Source organism: Ranitomeya imitator, chromosome 2 (assembly GCF_032444005.1).
Source record: "Ranitomeya imitator isolate aRanImi1 chromosome 2, aRanImi1.pri, whole genome shotgun sequence".
NCBI classification, from domain to species: domain Eukaryota; kingdom Metazoa; phylum Chordata; class Amphibia; order Anura; family Dendrobatidae; genus Ranitomeya; species Ranitomeya imitator.
In genome coordinates, this window is record NC_091283.1 from 432,885,165 (window position 1) to 432,900,311 (window position 15,147).

Consider the following 15,147-nt stretch of genomic DNA (forward strand, 5'->3'; position numbering starts at 1 on the left):
TATAAAGTTTAGTCTATACTTGTTATCGCAGTAATTATAATATCTATGAAGCAAGATAGAAACCTGGATCAGTTTTTGGCCTGGTTTTTCTACATAAATGATCTTTTACATATGAACCACATATCACACCTCAGATCTGTTATGGTGATAGTATGTTTCTGCATAATATTCTCAGAAGTGTCAGAGTCTCAGAGCAACTAATGTTGCTATGACATTTTGGTTTTATACCAATATCCTGAGAAAATGAACCGAAGAAGAAGTATTACACAATATCTCATCACAGCTACGAGCATACAGGAGATGCGTATAACTTTGTTATCTTTAAATATATTTGTAAAACAAGGTGTGGATTTTTATTTCAAATAAAGTAAATACAGGACTTTATTCTGGGTGTTATTTATTACAATATGACTACAAGATTAGTAATTGATAGGTGTCTTGTATATGCCTCTCCATTACTAACCACTGGACTTGATGTCACCTGACAATACAAAGGGGACATCAACCCAACAAATATTATCCCACTTGCCACCGCCACACGGCAAGTGGGAAGAGCCTGGCATAGCACTAGAATTGGCGCATTGAATATTTTTAGGCTGGGGGCCAATATCCAAGGCCCCATACCAGCCTGAGAATACCAGTTCCCATCTATCTGCTTCAGCTTGGCTGGTTGTAAAAAATGAAGGGGGGGTGATCGCATGCCATTTCTTAAAATTATTTATTTATATACTTGATAACAAACCGACAGCTGTCAGTTTTGTCATGCTGGTTACAAAAATAGAACAGACCCCATGTCATTAAAAAAAAAAAAAAATTATAGTGCAGGTACAGGCTGATGAATACTCCCATCATTGATGCCTACCCTCGCTTATCAGTGACAGCAGGCATAGCCTGACGACAGCAGTACTCCTGTCGGCTTACGCCTCTGTGACCGGTGGTGAACTTTTTACTGCCAGTCACAGCTGCTGGCTCACGCTGTCATCTGGCAGAATGGGAACCATAGCTCTTTGACTGGTGGTAATAATCTAACCACCAATCAAAACCACGGGTGTTTCTCGCGCTTTCATGCAGATGACAGCGTGGGAAACAACCAATGTCCATGGTGCCAAATCCAAACAGTAACATGAACTTTTTGGAGAAGTCAGTGTTCAGGGTCCATGCCCGGATACTAGGTGTTCGGTACGGTTCCCGAACTTTACTGTTTGAGTTCGCCCATCACTAGTGTTTGTGTGCATGGAGATGTCATGGAAGAGAGCTCTCGGACCATTATTAGCCTGACAGTTACGTAATGTGTATGAGGAGCTTTACTTTTTCCTGAGCTTGTGTGTATACATAGCAGCCAATCTGAATAAGCAAAGCTACTGTGTAAAGTATAGGACCAAAGTTCAGATTGTTAATAGACAATGCATGAAAACTGAAATCACTTAAGTGTGCCTTAAAGTAAATCTGCCACCATATTTTTGATACCCCCATCTGAGAGAATCATCATTCAGGAACAGAGACCCTGTTTCTACAGAAGTGTCACTTACTTGGCTGCTTGTTGTAGTTTCGATAAATTCAAGGTTTTATCAGCAGGATATTATCACTAGAGGACTAGTAAACCTGCTTCCATGCTATTCATAAGCCCTGTATAACCCCACCCTCAAATCTGAATGGCAGCTTTCTGCCTTTGAACAGTTTACCCAGAAAGCAGCCAATCAGTGGTGTGAATGGGGTTATACAAAGCTCAGTATTCAGAGACCTGGCAGATCTGCAGCAGATGAAACAATGATGTTTCACAAAACTGCACCAAAGCATCTCAGTAAGTGACATCGCTGGAATGTGTCCCTACATCATGCTGCTCTCAGATGGGGAAGCAAAAACCTGGAGACAGATTCCCTTAGAAAACCAGAATTCAAAAAATTTAAAAAAATATAATTTGGGGGCTCTTAATTGTGCAAGGATACTGCACTGATCAGGGTGACCAGCTGCCATATTGTCCTCCCAACAGCAGTGTCCCTCAGCGCCACCGCTCCAGTATGTCAGTCTGCCCAGCACCACTTCTGGAATATTGGACTGCAGCCGCTATATTTCTTGTTTTACGGCCATTTATTGGATACAGAAGTGCAGCCAGATACTTTACCCTAACTCTTGCTCTGTCACAGTCTCACGATTTACATGGGGAGTGAAACCGGACAATCCTGAGAATAGCTCATGAAGCCATTACTCCTGAAAGCTAATCAATGGCACGCTGGATGGAGAGCACTTTACAGAAGTTCATCGCTGCAGAATAGTTTTGTTAGCAGTTTTGCCAGAATAACGAAATCCTATTGGATTGAACTCTGATCGGAATGATATACTAGAAAGGATTTGATTTGATCTCGGATAAGTAATGCCCCAACACAGGAGGCAGAGCTGAATGACTGGTGTTTGTTCATTCTTGTAATGAATTTACTCTCATTCCTCAGGTTAGGGATGTTTGCAAATCCACCTCTTATTTAGATTTGGGGACGATCTCTTATTATATACTACGTTCTTTTTACATGGGGCAATAATCGCCCTAATGATCACCCACAGTCATTGGCCAGTCTAGTGATAAAACGATGAACAATAATGTACTCGATTGCATCCCTATAGAGAGCACATCCCCTCATACACACAGGTATTTGCCTTTCACTTGTAATGACAACTGTATGAGAAAAGGAATTTTAGGCTGTGTGCACACGTTGCGTTTTTTTCGCGGTTTTTCCCGATAAAAACGCTATAAAACCACAAAAAAAATGCATACAATAAGCATCACATCATTTAGAACGAATTCTGCATGTTTTGTGCCCATGATGCGTTTTTTTCCGTGAAAAAAACGCATTGAGGTAAAAACCGCAGCATGTTCATTAATTTTCCGTTTTTTTTTGCGGATTTCCCACTCCAAAATGCATTGGGACGTGTCAGGAAAAAACTGCGGCAAAAACGCGTCAAAACCGCGGCAAAAACGCGTGCGGTTTTCTTGCGGATTTCTTGCAGAAAATGTCCGGAATTCTCAGGAATTTGCTGCGAGAAATCCTGAACGTGTGCAGAATAGTGAGTGCAGCTCTGGGGTATAATACAGGATGTAACTCAGGATCAGTACAGGATAAGTAATGTAATGTATGTACACAGTGACTCCACCAGCAGAATAGTGAGTGCAGCTCTGGATTATAATACAGGATGTAATTCAGGATCAGTACAGGATAGGTAATGTAATGTATGTACACAGTGACTCCACCAGCAGAATAATGAGTGCAGTTCTGGAGTATAATACAAGATGTAACTCAGGATCAGTACAGGATAAGTAATGTATGTACACAGTGACTGCACCAGCAGAATAGTGAGTGCAGCTCTGGAGTATAATACAGGATGTAACTCAGGATCAGTACAGGATAAGTAATGTATGTACACAGTGACACCACCAGCAGAATAGTGAGTGCAGCTCTGGAGTATAATACAGGATGTAACTCAGTATCAGTACAGGATAAGTAATGAAATGTATGTACACAGTGACTCCACCAGCAGACTAGTGAGTGCAGCTCTGGAGTATAATACAGGATGTAACTCAGGATCAGTACAGGATAAGTAATGTATGTAACCTAGTGACTCCACCAGCAGAATAGTGAGTGCAGCTCTGGAGTATAATACAGCATGTAACTCGGGATCAGTACAGGATAAGTAATGTAATGTACTGTATGTACACAGTGACTGCATAATAGTGAGTGCAGCTCACCACCCCAACCACTCCATATACCAGACCTCTGCCCTTCCCTAATAACCTCCCTCTCCAACATCACTGAAGGAGAGCTTACTCACCCCCTTTCCAAATCACACCTCACCACCTGTGCACTTGACCCCATCCCTTCCCACCTGCCCCCAACCTCACTAACATGCTCATTCCAGCCCTAACCCATCTCTTCAACCTATCGCTATCTTCTGGTACCTTCCCCTCTGCATTCAAACATGCCACCAAAACACCAATCCTCAAAAAAACTAACCTTGACCCAACTGCTATGTCAGCTTTTGCCCCATATCACTGCTCCTGTTTGCTTCAAAACTCCTTGAGCAGCATGTCCATGCTCAACTTTCCTCCTACCTCTCCACCGAAACTGCCCTGACCAAAATTACTAATGACTTACTCACAGCCAAAGCTAACAGACAGTTCTCCATCCTCCTCCTTCTTGATCTGTCCTCTGCCTTCGACACAGTCGACCACTGCCTACTGCTAAATATTCTTTCTTCCCTTGGCATCCAAGGCCTTGCCCTGTCCTTGATTGCCTCATACCTTTCCGACCGCACATTTAGCATTTCCCACTCCCACACCACCTCCTCATCCCGCCCTCTCTCTGTTGGAGTCCCTCAAGGCTCTGTCCTGGGGCCCCTACTTTTTTCCATCTATACCCTTGGCCTAGGACAACTCATAAAGTCCCATGGCTTCCAGTACCACCTGTATGTGGACGACACTCAGATCTACCTCTCTGGCCCAGATGTCACCTCTCTGCTGTCCAGAATCCCAGAGTGTCTATCAGCCATATCCTCCTTCTTCACCTCTCGCTTCCTAAAACTCAATGTAGACAAAACCGAACTCATCATCTTTCCCCCATCTCACGTATCCCCCTACCTGATCTATCTATTATGGTAAACGGCACCACACTCTCTCCTGCACCTGGAATCCGCTGCCTCAGGGTAACTCTCGACCCTGTCTTTTCCTTCAAACCGCACGTCCAAACTCTTGCCACCTCCTGTCGCCTCCAACTCAAAAATATTGCCAGAATCCATCCCTTCCTCAGCCCACAATCTACTAAAACTCTTGTGCATGCCCTCATCATCTTCCGCCTCGACTACTGCAACACCCTCCTCTGTGGCCTTCCCGCTAACTCTCCTGCACCACTTCAGTCAGTCCGACCCTTACAAAAACTGCAAGATATCAGTGAATAGTAAAGTAGTTACAGGACTGGTCAACACTGCGAGATCCCTGAGGCGATCCAGATCAGGGATCCTGGAGGTTATCAGATCCTTCTACTCATACCTCTTGGGGAAGAGGGATCTTGATTGGGATGAAATGTCAGCTGACGCCATCCCCGAACCAGGGGTAGACCCCTCTCGACGTTTTGAGAGAAATGATCAGGGAAGAGGAAGTTAAGTTGGTGATTGAAGGGCTTGCCCCCCCCCCAAAAAAAAAAAAAAAAAAAAAAAAAAAAAAAAAAAATCGCCTGGTCCAGATGGCTTAACATCTGAATTCTATAAGACCTTTAAGGACGCTTTGGTTCCCCTCTTGACTGAGGTATTCAATGAGTGTCTTTCCTAGGGCACTCTCCTGAAGTCAATGAGGAGGTCTGTCGTGATCTTCTTGTCAAAGCGTAGAGACACATCTTGCATTGAGAATTGGCGTCCCATAGCGCTTCTCAATGCAGACAGGAAGGTTTTGGCAAAGGTGCTTTTAATCAGCTGCTGTTCTCTGTGTGAGAGGCAGTGGAGCAGGGTAAGGCTGGTCACTGGAAGAGGTACATGTCACTGAACCAGGCAAAAGCGTTTGATCAAGTTAATCACGAGTACCTCTGGTCTGTCATTCTGAGATATGGCCTGCCGAGGGAGTTTGTTGATTGGCTTAAGACCTTGTACGGTGGGTCAAAGTTTCCCGCTTGTGAACAATTGGATTGGCCGCTCTTTTGAGATTGGGTCTGGTGTTCACCAGGGTTGAGCCTGCTGCTATACGTGTTTGCGATTGACCCACTTCTTAGGGTGGAGCGTGGACCGTTGGCCGGGATCGGGATGGACCGGGCAGCACCGGAAGCCACTCTGAGGGTGGTGACATATGCCGATGATGTCACTGTTTTTGTTTCCTCTCACAAGGAGGCAGGGTGGCTGATGTCAGAGGTAGATCACTATTCGAAGACATCCGGGTCCAAGATGAAATGGGATAAGAGTGAGAGTCTCTGGCTGGGAGGAGGAGATCCTGGTTTTGATCCCCTTCCAGGACCCAAAGTTTCTGCAAAATTCCTTGGCATCGGATTTGGCCAGGAGGATTACCCCAAGCAAAATAGGGACAGCAGGCTAGAGATCGCTACTCAGAAGGTGAACTAATGGAAGGGTTGGTCTTTGACCCTAAGGGAAAGGGTAAACCTGATTAAAACTTGCATCTTGCCGGAGCCTCTCTTGACTCGGGTCTACAGTTTGTACTTCCAACTATTATGAGGGAATAGACAACCTGGTCAAGAGAGAGGTTACTTACCATAGGAGGAGACTAGGAGGATTGGGCATGGTCAACCCTGTGGTATTCCTTGTGGATACCTTTCTTTAACATCAATATTGCAAACCTCTGGAAAGAGAGGGCTCCTCCGTGGGTATTCTCCTGTAGTGAATGGTTTCAGCCTTTCTTCCAGGAATGGGAGACAGAAAGGCAAGTGAAGGATCTTCACACACCGCATGGACATCTTCTGCGTTACGCTACCTTGGTTCTGAAGGTAATTCACCAGTGGGGTCTGGGAATGTGGGCGGTCAGGACTCTGCTAAGGAAACTCCCTGATAATAGGGTTTTGTTGACCCATTTCCAGAGGTCTCTGGCGCTCAGGGATTGTCCAAGTCAAGATCTTGGGGTGAGTTCGCATCTTTTGAATTCTATCAGGATCCCCTCGAAGTTTTGGGAATTGGCTTGGTGCTGCTTCCATGGGAAACTGTGTGTGAGGGACAATCTGAAGTGTAGGAGCTTTGAGGACAGGAACTGTCCTCGGGAGCATTGTGGTAACGTGCTGGAAAGCATGGACCACTTCCCGCTTCGTTGTCCCTTTAACACAGGGGTGTATAGCAGGGTGGATGCCTCCAATGGCTGGTCTCGGCTGACCAGTCTCTCTTATGCAGAATGGACCTATGGAACATCAGACAGCTTGGTGTGATGAAATCAACTGTGGGAGCAATAATAAGAAAATGGAAGACATACAAGAGCACTGATAATCTCTCTCGATCTGGGGCTCCATGCAAGATCTCACCCCATGGGGTCAAAATGATCATAAGAACAGTGAGCAAAAATCCCAGAACCACACGGGGGGGACCTAGTGAATGAGCTGCATAGAGCTGGGACCACCGTAACAAAGGCTACCATCAGTAACACACTATGCTGCCAGGGACTCAGATCCTGTAGTGCCAGACGTGTCCCCCTGCTTAGGCCAGTACATGTCCGAGCCCATCAGAAGTTTGCTAGAGAGCACTTGGAGTACCCTGAAGAGTATTGATAGAATGTCATATGATCTGATGAAACCAAAGTAGAACTGTTTGGTAGAAACAAAACTTGTGTTTGGAGGAGACAGAATGCTGAGTTACATCCAAAGAACACCATACAGTACCTACTGTGAAGCATGGGGGCGCCAACATGTTTTGGGGCTGTTTCTCTGCAAAGGGACCAGGATGACTGATCCGTGAACATGAAAGAATGAATGGGCCATGTATTGTGAGATTTTGAGTGCAAACCTCCTCCCATCAGCAAGGGCATTGAAGATGAAAAGTGGGTGGGTCTTTCAGCACGATAATGATCCCAAACACACTGCCAGGGCAACTAAGGAGTGGCTTCGTAAGAAGCATATGATGGTCCTGAAGTGGCCTAGCCAGTCTCCAGATTTCATAGTAACATAGTAACATAGTTAGTAAGGCCGAAAAAAGACATTTGTCCATCCAGTTCAGCCTATATTCCATTATAATAAATACCCAGATCTACGTCCTTCTACAGAACCTAATAATTGTATGATACAATATTGTTCTGCTCCAGGAAGACATCCAGGCCTCTCTTGAACCCCTCGACTGAGTTCGCCATCACCACCTCCTCAGGCAAGCAATTCCAGATTCTCACTGCCCTAACAGTAAAGAATCCTCTTCTATGTTGGTGGAAAAACCTTCTCTCCTCCAGACGCAAAGAATGCCCCCTTGTGCCCGTCACCTTCCTTGGTATAAACAGATCCTCAGCGAGATATTTGTATTGTCCCCTTATATACTTATACATGGTTATTAGATCGCCCCTCAGTCGTCTTTTTTCTAGACTAAATAATCCTAATTTCGCTAATCTATCTGGGTATTGTAGTTCTCCCATCCCCTTTATTAATTTTGTTGCCCTCCTTTGTACTCTCTCTAGTTCCATTATATCCTTCCTGAGCACCGGTGCCCAAAACTGGACACAGTACTCCATGTGCGGTCTAACTAGGGATTTGTACAGAGGCAGTATAATGCTCTCATCATGTGTATCCAGACCTCTTTTAATGCACCCCATGATCCTGTTTGCCTTGGCAGCTGCTGCCTGGCACTGGCTGCTCCAGGTAAGTTTATCATTAACTAGGATCCCCAAGTCCTTCTCCCTGTCAGATTTACCCAGTGGTTTCCCGTTCAGTGTGTAATGGTGATATTGATTCCCTCTTCCCATGTGTATAACCTTACATTTATCATTGTTAAACCTCATCTGCCACCTTTCAGCCCAAGTTTCCAACTTATCCAGATCCATCTGTAGCAGAATACTATCTTCTCTTGTATTAACTGCTTTACATAGTTTTGTATCATCTGCAAATATCGATATTTTACTGTGTAAACCTTCTACCAGATCATTAATGAATATGTTGAAGAGAACAGGTCCCAATACTGACCCCTGCGGTACCCCACTGGTCACAGCGACCCAGTTAGAGACTATACCATTTATAACCACCCTCTGCTTTCTATCACTAAGCCAGTTACTAACCCATTTACACACATTTTCCCCCAGACCAAGCATTCTCATTTTGTGTACCAACCTCTTGTGCGGCACGGTATCAAACGCTTTGGAAAAATCGAGATATACCACGTCCAATGACTCACCGTGGTCCAGCCTATAGCTTACCTCTTCATAAAAACTGATTAGATTGGTTTGACAGGAGCGATTTCTCATAAACCCATGCTGATATGGAGTTAAACAGTTATTCTCATTGAGATAATCCAGAATAACATCCCTCAGAAACCCTTCAAATATTTTACCAACAATAGAGGTTAGACTTACTGGCCTATAATTTCCAGGTTCACTTTTAGAGCCCTTTTTGAATATTGGCACCACATTTGCTATGCGCCAGTCCTGCGGAACAGACCCTGTCGCTATAGAGTCACTAAAAATAAGAAATAATGGTTTATCTATTACATTACTTAGTTCTCTTAGTACTCGTGGGTGTATGCCATCCGGACCCGGAGATTTATCTATTTTAATCTTATTTAGCCGGTTTCGCACCTCTTCTTGGGTTAGATTGGTGACCCTTAATATAGGGTTTTCATTGTTTCTTGGGATTTCACCTAGCATTTCATTTTCCACCGTGAATACCGTGGAGAAGAAGGTGTTTAATATGTTAGCTTTTTCCTCGTCATCTACAACCATTCTTTCCTCACTATTTTTTAAGGGGCCTACATTTTCAGTTTTTATTCTTTTACTATTGATATAGTTGAAGAACAGTTTGGGATTAGTTTTACTCTCCTTAGCAATGTGCTTCTCTGTTTCCTTTTTGGCAGCTTTAATTAGTTTTTTAGATAAAGTATTTTTCTCCCTATAGTTTTTTAGAGCTTCAATGGTGCCATCCTGCTTTAGTAGTGCAAATGCTTTCTTTTTACTGTTAATTGCCTGTCTTACTTCTTTGTTTAGCCACATTGGGTTTTTCCTATTTCTAGTCCTTTTATTCCCACAAGGTATAAACCGCTTACACTGCCTATTTAGGATGTTCTTAAACATTTCCCATTTATTATCTGTATTCTCATTTCTGAGGATATTGTCCCAGTCTACCAGATTAAGGGCATCTCTAAGCTGTTCAAACTTTGCCTTCCTAAAGTTCAATGTTTTTGTGACTCCCTGACAAGTCCCCCTAGTGAAAGACACGTGAAACTGCACAATATTGTGGTCGCTATTTCCTAAATGCCCAACCACCTGCAGATTTGTTATTCTGTCAGGTCTATTAGATAGTATTAGGTCTAAAAGTGCTGCTCCTCTGGTTGGATTCTGCACCAATTGTGAAAGATAATTTTTCTTGGTTATTAGCAGAAACCTGCTTTTCAACCCCATAGAAAGCCTTTGGAGGGAGTTGAAAGTCCGTGTTGCCCAGTGACAGGCCCAAAACATCACTGCTCTAGAGAAGATCTGCATGGAGGAATAGCCCAACAAACCACCAACAGTGTGTGCCTACCTTGTGAAGACTTACAGAAAATGTTTGTGGATCGCCCCCACGTAAGGGCAATGGGGTACTCGGTACCAGGTCCTTCAGTTCCCTCAGCGAGGATGTCACGGTGGCCCGACCCGGACCGTGGCCCTATGAGGGGCGCCCAATAAAAGGCAGAGTTCGTAGATAACGGTAGTGTTCGTGACGCCACCTGTGGTATTCGGTCAGGATGACCGACACTGCTTAGGGGTCCGCTGGGGCGATGGAATGGCAGCTAGATGGTATACCTGGTATAGTGATGGTATAGTGTCGCCCCTCCTCCGCGTTGCCACCTTGTCTGCTTAGGTCGGACAGCCAACTTGGAATTCACTGCCCTGCCGATCTCTGAAGTAAAGCGTAGAGTCTATTACTCCCTCGTTGTTCCGGCCACCGGATCTGCGCTTCAGATGGAGGCAGCCTGCTTCTAGCTGGTCTCCCACTGATGTTACACTCCTGTTGCTATGACTTCTGTGCTCACTCACTACAGCACACTTCCTTTCGTGTCCTTTCTTAGGAGGCTGCCGCATGGGTTGCAGGCGCAGCTCCGTGTCCTTCTTTCCCACTGAGCCGCTGATGTTCTTCCTTTTACCTCTGTCTGCCTGACAGGAATTCCCTGGGCCGAGCCTAGTCTGCTTCTCTCCCTCTCCTTCTCCTTCCGACTCTTGACTCACTCTCCCTTCAACTAACTGACTTCCTAACCAACCCACCAGTTTTACCCTATGTGAGGAGTGGCCTAGTGAACAGAACCCTTAGCTCCCCCTGGTGGACCGGCATGTGATGTGTGTGTGTGTGGCTGTGATACCTGGCAGGGTGAACTCCTTTGGTGCCATCAGACGTAACACCGCTCCCCCTGGTAAAAGAACGACATTACTGCAACGACAAGGACTCTGGGGCGCTGCACTTGACCTCTGTCATTGCCAACAAAGGATATATAACAAAATATTGAGATGAACTTTTGTTAATGACCAAATACTTATTTTCCTCCATAATTTGCAAAATTGCAAAATAAATCTTGCCAAATCAGATAAGGTGACTTTCCGGTTTTGTTTTCTCATTTTGACTCTCATAGTTGTGGTCTAACTATGATGTCAGTTACAGGCCTCTCTCATCTTTTTAAGTGGGAGAACTTGCACAATTGGTGGCTGACTAAATACTTTTTTCCCGTGTGTGTGTGTGTGTGTGTGTGTGTGTGTGTATACACACACACACATACAAACTATACAAATATATACAATACTAAACTAACCATCACTGTATATGTATATATATATATATGTATGAATAAAAAAAATTAAACAAAAGAAAGTTTATGTATATAGTTTTTGTTTGCAATTGTTTATTTTATTTGGTGACCTGACCAGAAGGTGAAAGTAGTTCTGTATATATATAATATGTGTGTGAGGAGAGACTGAGCGGCTGGACCAGTGTTCATTATGCTGATTATTTTCTGGCTGACATTCTTGTTATGTTTCTGTTGTTATTATTATTATTAAGTTTTTCATTTTTATAATAAAATATCTAAAGGATGTAACTCAGGATCAGTACAGGCTGTCAAGTTATGCTGGGAAATGACTGTTTAAAGTATGAGTGTGCTGGGATTTGTACTGTTGCAAATTCATAGGCTGAAAACCACAGCTCTGTCATAGGAAAGCCTTTGTTTATCATCTATTAAGTATTTTCTATAAGTAAACTAATATACTGAACTCTTTATTCCAGGGCAGCACGTTGGCCGAGAACACACATTCAGCTGAAATGTATTTAGGCACAGAGACCCCCTGGGTCCCTGCACCGCAATACACGCCACCGGCATTACATAGTAGTGATGTCATACCTTGCCAATAACAGGAACGCCAATGTCAGCTACTGACCTCTGCGCCGGCTATAGAAGATGACGCCATGTGTCGTGGGAAGGTAAGAGAAATGTTTATTTTAATGCGTTAGAAAACAGTGGAAGAACGGGGGACATATATAACAGGAAGGAATCCAAGATGGTGAGCATATATACCAGGATGGGGAACACATATAAAATAAAGGAACAGAGGATAGGGGGCATATCTACCAGAAAGAGGCACAGATTGAGGGACATATATACCAGGAAGGGCCCAGGATGGCGGAAATTATTACAGGTACATTACTACATAATGAGAGGGCAACATGTGTTTCCTTAGAGGAATTAGAATGCTACAAGGGTCCATACAACTGAGCAGCATACAGGGGGAGGGGGACAGGTCCAAATTTTGCTCATTGGACTCTTAGTATGTCACTGATTGCAGCTTGCAGTGCTGGGGTTTTGGGTTCAAATCCCCCCTAAAGACCACATCTGCAAGGAGCTTGTATGTTCTCTCTATGTTTGCGTGGGTTTCCTCCCACACTCCAAAGGCATACTGATTGGGAATTCCGATTGTGAGCCCCAATGGGGATAGTGATGGTAATGTTTGTACATCGCTAAGGAATATGATGGTAACATTATAAGCAAAGCAAAATAAATATATAAGCAAAATAAATAATATTCCCATCCCTCAGAAATCCTCTGGGATATTATATTTCTCCAATGTAATAAAATAGTACCATACTCAGTACCAATAATATTAACATTTAATAATTGTATTGTTAAAACCTAAAACAGGATGAATTTCATTGTAAAAATAGCTGCTGGTGTTCCTCATTACCAGGCTGGAGTCACATCCCATCTGACGAGAGCCTCACAATGACCCCTTTATGGCTATAATTAGTAATGCTTTGCAGCGGCAGCAGTGACATCTCCAGACAGGCCACGCATTGCTGCAAAATAATTACATTTGTTAAAAAGAAAAAAAAAGTTAAACAAAAAATCTGTCTCCCCTCATCTCACTAGGAAAGATTTCTCTCTTTCATAAGATCGGGCTAACCATACGTCTTATCTTTCCTGTTCATCTGAAATAGAAGCCAAGGACCAGTGCGCCGCGGCCGCGTTATAATGAGTAAAATCTACCGGTTTCCTATTTTAGGGTAAACAATTCTTTGCTTTAGAAGACGATAAAAATTTAGATAAAACAATTGTCAGTTGCTGCGTCTCGGGAGGAAAGTGAGGCGAGTCGTTCTGGAGGTTACGCTGCCTTTTATCAGATATTAAACAAGCGCACGTGGTTTTCAGTCTCGTAGATCAGGAACAGACCGAACGAGGGTGTATGTGAACATACCTCCACAACGTAGCCCCCCGCTGAAGAAATAGTCTCTAATGTTCCATAATGTGGTCTCTGGTAGAAGCAAGTCTGAGAATATTTATAACAGCACGTTAGCATTAATAACAGTAATGCTGGGGTCACACGAGTATATTTCTCATTCTAGAGAATTGGGTTGATTATGCAAATCATATTTAAATCCAATTCAGATCAGAGTGTGAACCATTGGGGAAAAGATTGAGACAAAACTTCTCCATCTTCTTTATTATGTCAGTCTATGGAAATCAGGAAAAGGTCAGAGAGGCCCGGCGCCTGCGCACTGCAGTACTTTGCTCTGCCCTCATCAGGGCAGACAAAGTACACCTGCACCGGAGCCGCAATGTGAAGACCAGAAGATGACGTCATCTGATGAAGATGGGAGACCCCGGACCGGATCACGACGCCCATCGGATCGGACCGCCCAGGTGAGTATAATGTAACCTCTTTTTCTCATCTTTCAGGCTAAATCGGGGGATTATCTACAGCATTCCAGAATGCTGTAGATAAGCCCCTGATGCTGGTGGGCGTAGCTCACCCTCGATTTTGGGGGTGACACGTTCCCTTTAAGCCGACCACATGCTAAAGGCCGGAGTGCTCGGTCAGACAGCTAATATACAATAACAAAGACTGGCTGGCACTTCCAAGCCAATTTCTACAGGTGCCAACTAGGAGCAGCTACCTCCATATACAATAAACAAAAAAGTTGCACTCTGTAGTGCTAAAGCATGTCAATGTGAAATATATGAAATATGAATAGCAATACGGCTTCTGGATGCTAGGAAAAAATGAGACGCTTAGCACATAATTTGGCCAATTCATGCATGTCCATCAACCAACAGCAAGTCTGAAAACTGATGGGTCCTAACATGTCAAATGTGAATCTACTATATAATTGTCTAAAGGTACCGTCACACTGAACGATATCGCTAGCGATCTGTGACGTTGCAGCGTCCTGGCTAGCGATATCGTTCAGTTTGACATGCAGCAGCGATCAGGATCCTGCTGTAATGTCGTTGGTCACTGCAGAAAGTCCAGCACTTTATTTCGTCGCTGGACCTCCTGCAGACATCGCTGAATCGGCGTGTGTGACGCCGATTCAGCTATGTCTTCACTGGTAACCAGGGTAAACATCGGGTTACTAAGCGCAGGGCCGCGCTTAGTAACCCGACTTTTACCCTGGTTACCAGCGTAAAAGTAAAAAAACCAAACACTACATACTTACCTTCCGCTGTCTGTCCCCCGCTGTGCTTCTCTGCACTGGCTGTGAGCGCCGGCCAGCCGGAAAGCACAGCGGTGACGTCATCGCTCTGCTTTCCGGCCGCTGTGCTCACAGCCAGTGCAGGAAAGCACAGCGCCGGGGACAGACAGCGAAAGGTAAGTATGTAGTGTTTGTTTTTTTTACTTTTACGATGGTAACCAGGGTAAACATCGGGTTACTAAGCGCGGCTCTGCGCTTAGTAACCCGATGTTTACCCTGGTTACCGACATCGTTGGTCGCTGGAGAGCTGTCTGTGTGACAGCTCTCCAGCGACCAAACAGCGACGCTGCAGCAATCGACATCGTTGTCGGTATCGCTGCAGCATTGCTAAGTGTGACGGTACCCTAAGGGTCACTTCCGTCTGTCTGTCTGTCTGTCACGGTTATTCATTCGCTGATTGGTCTCGCCAGCTGCCTGTCATGGCTGCCGTGACCAATCAGCGACGGGCACAGTCCGGAAGAAAATGGCCGCTCCTTACTCCCCGCAGTCAGTGCCTGTCGCCCGC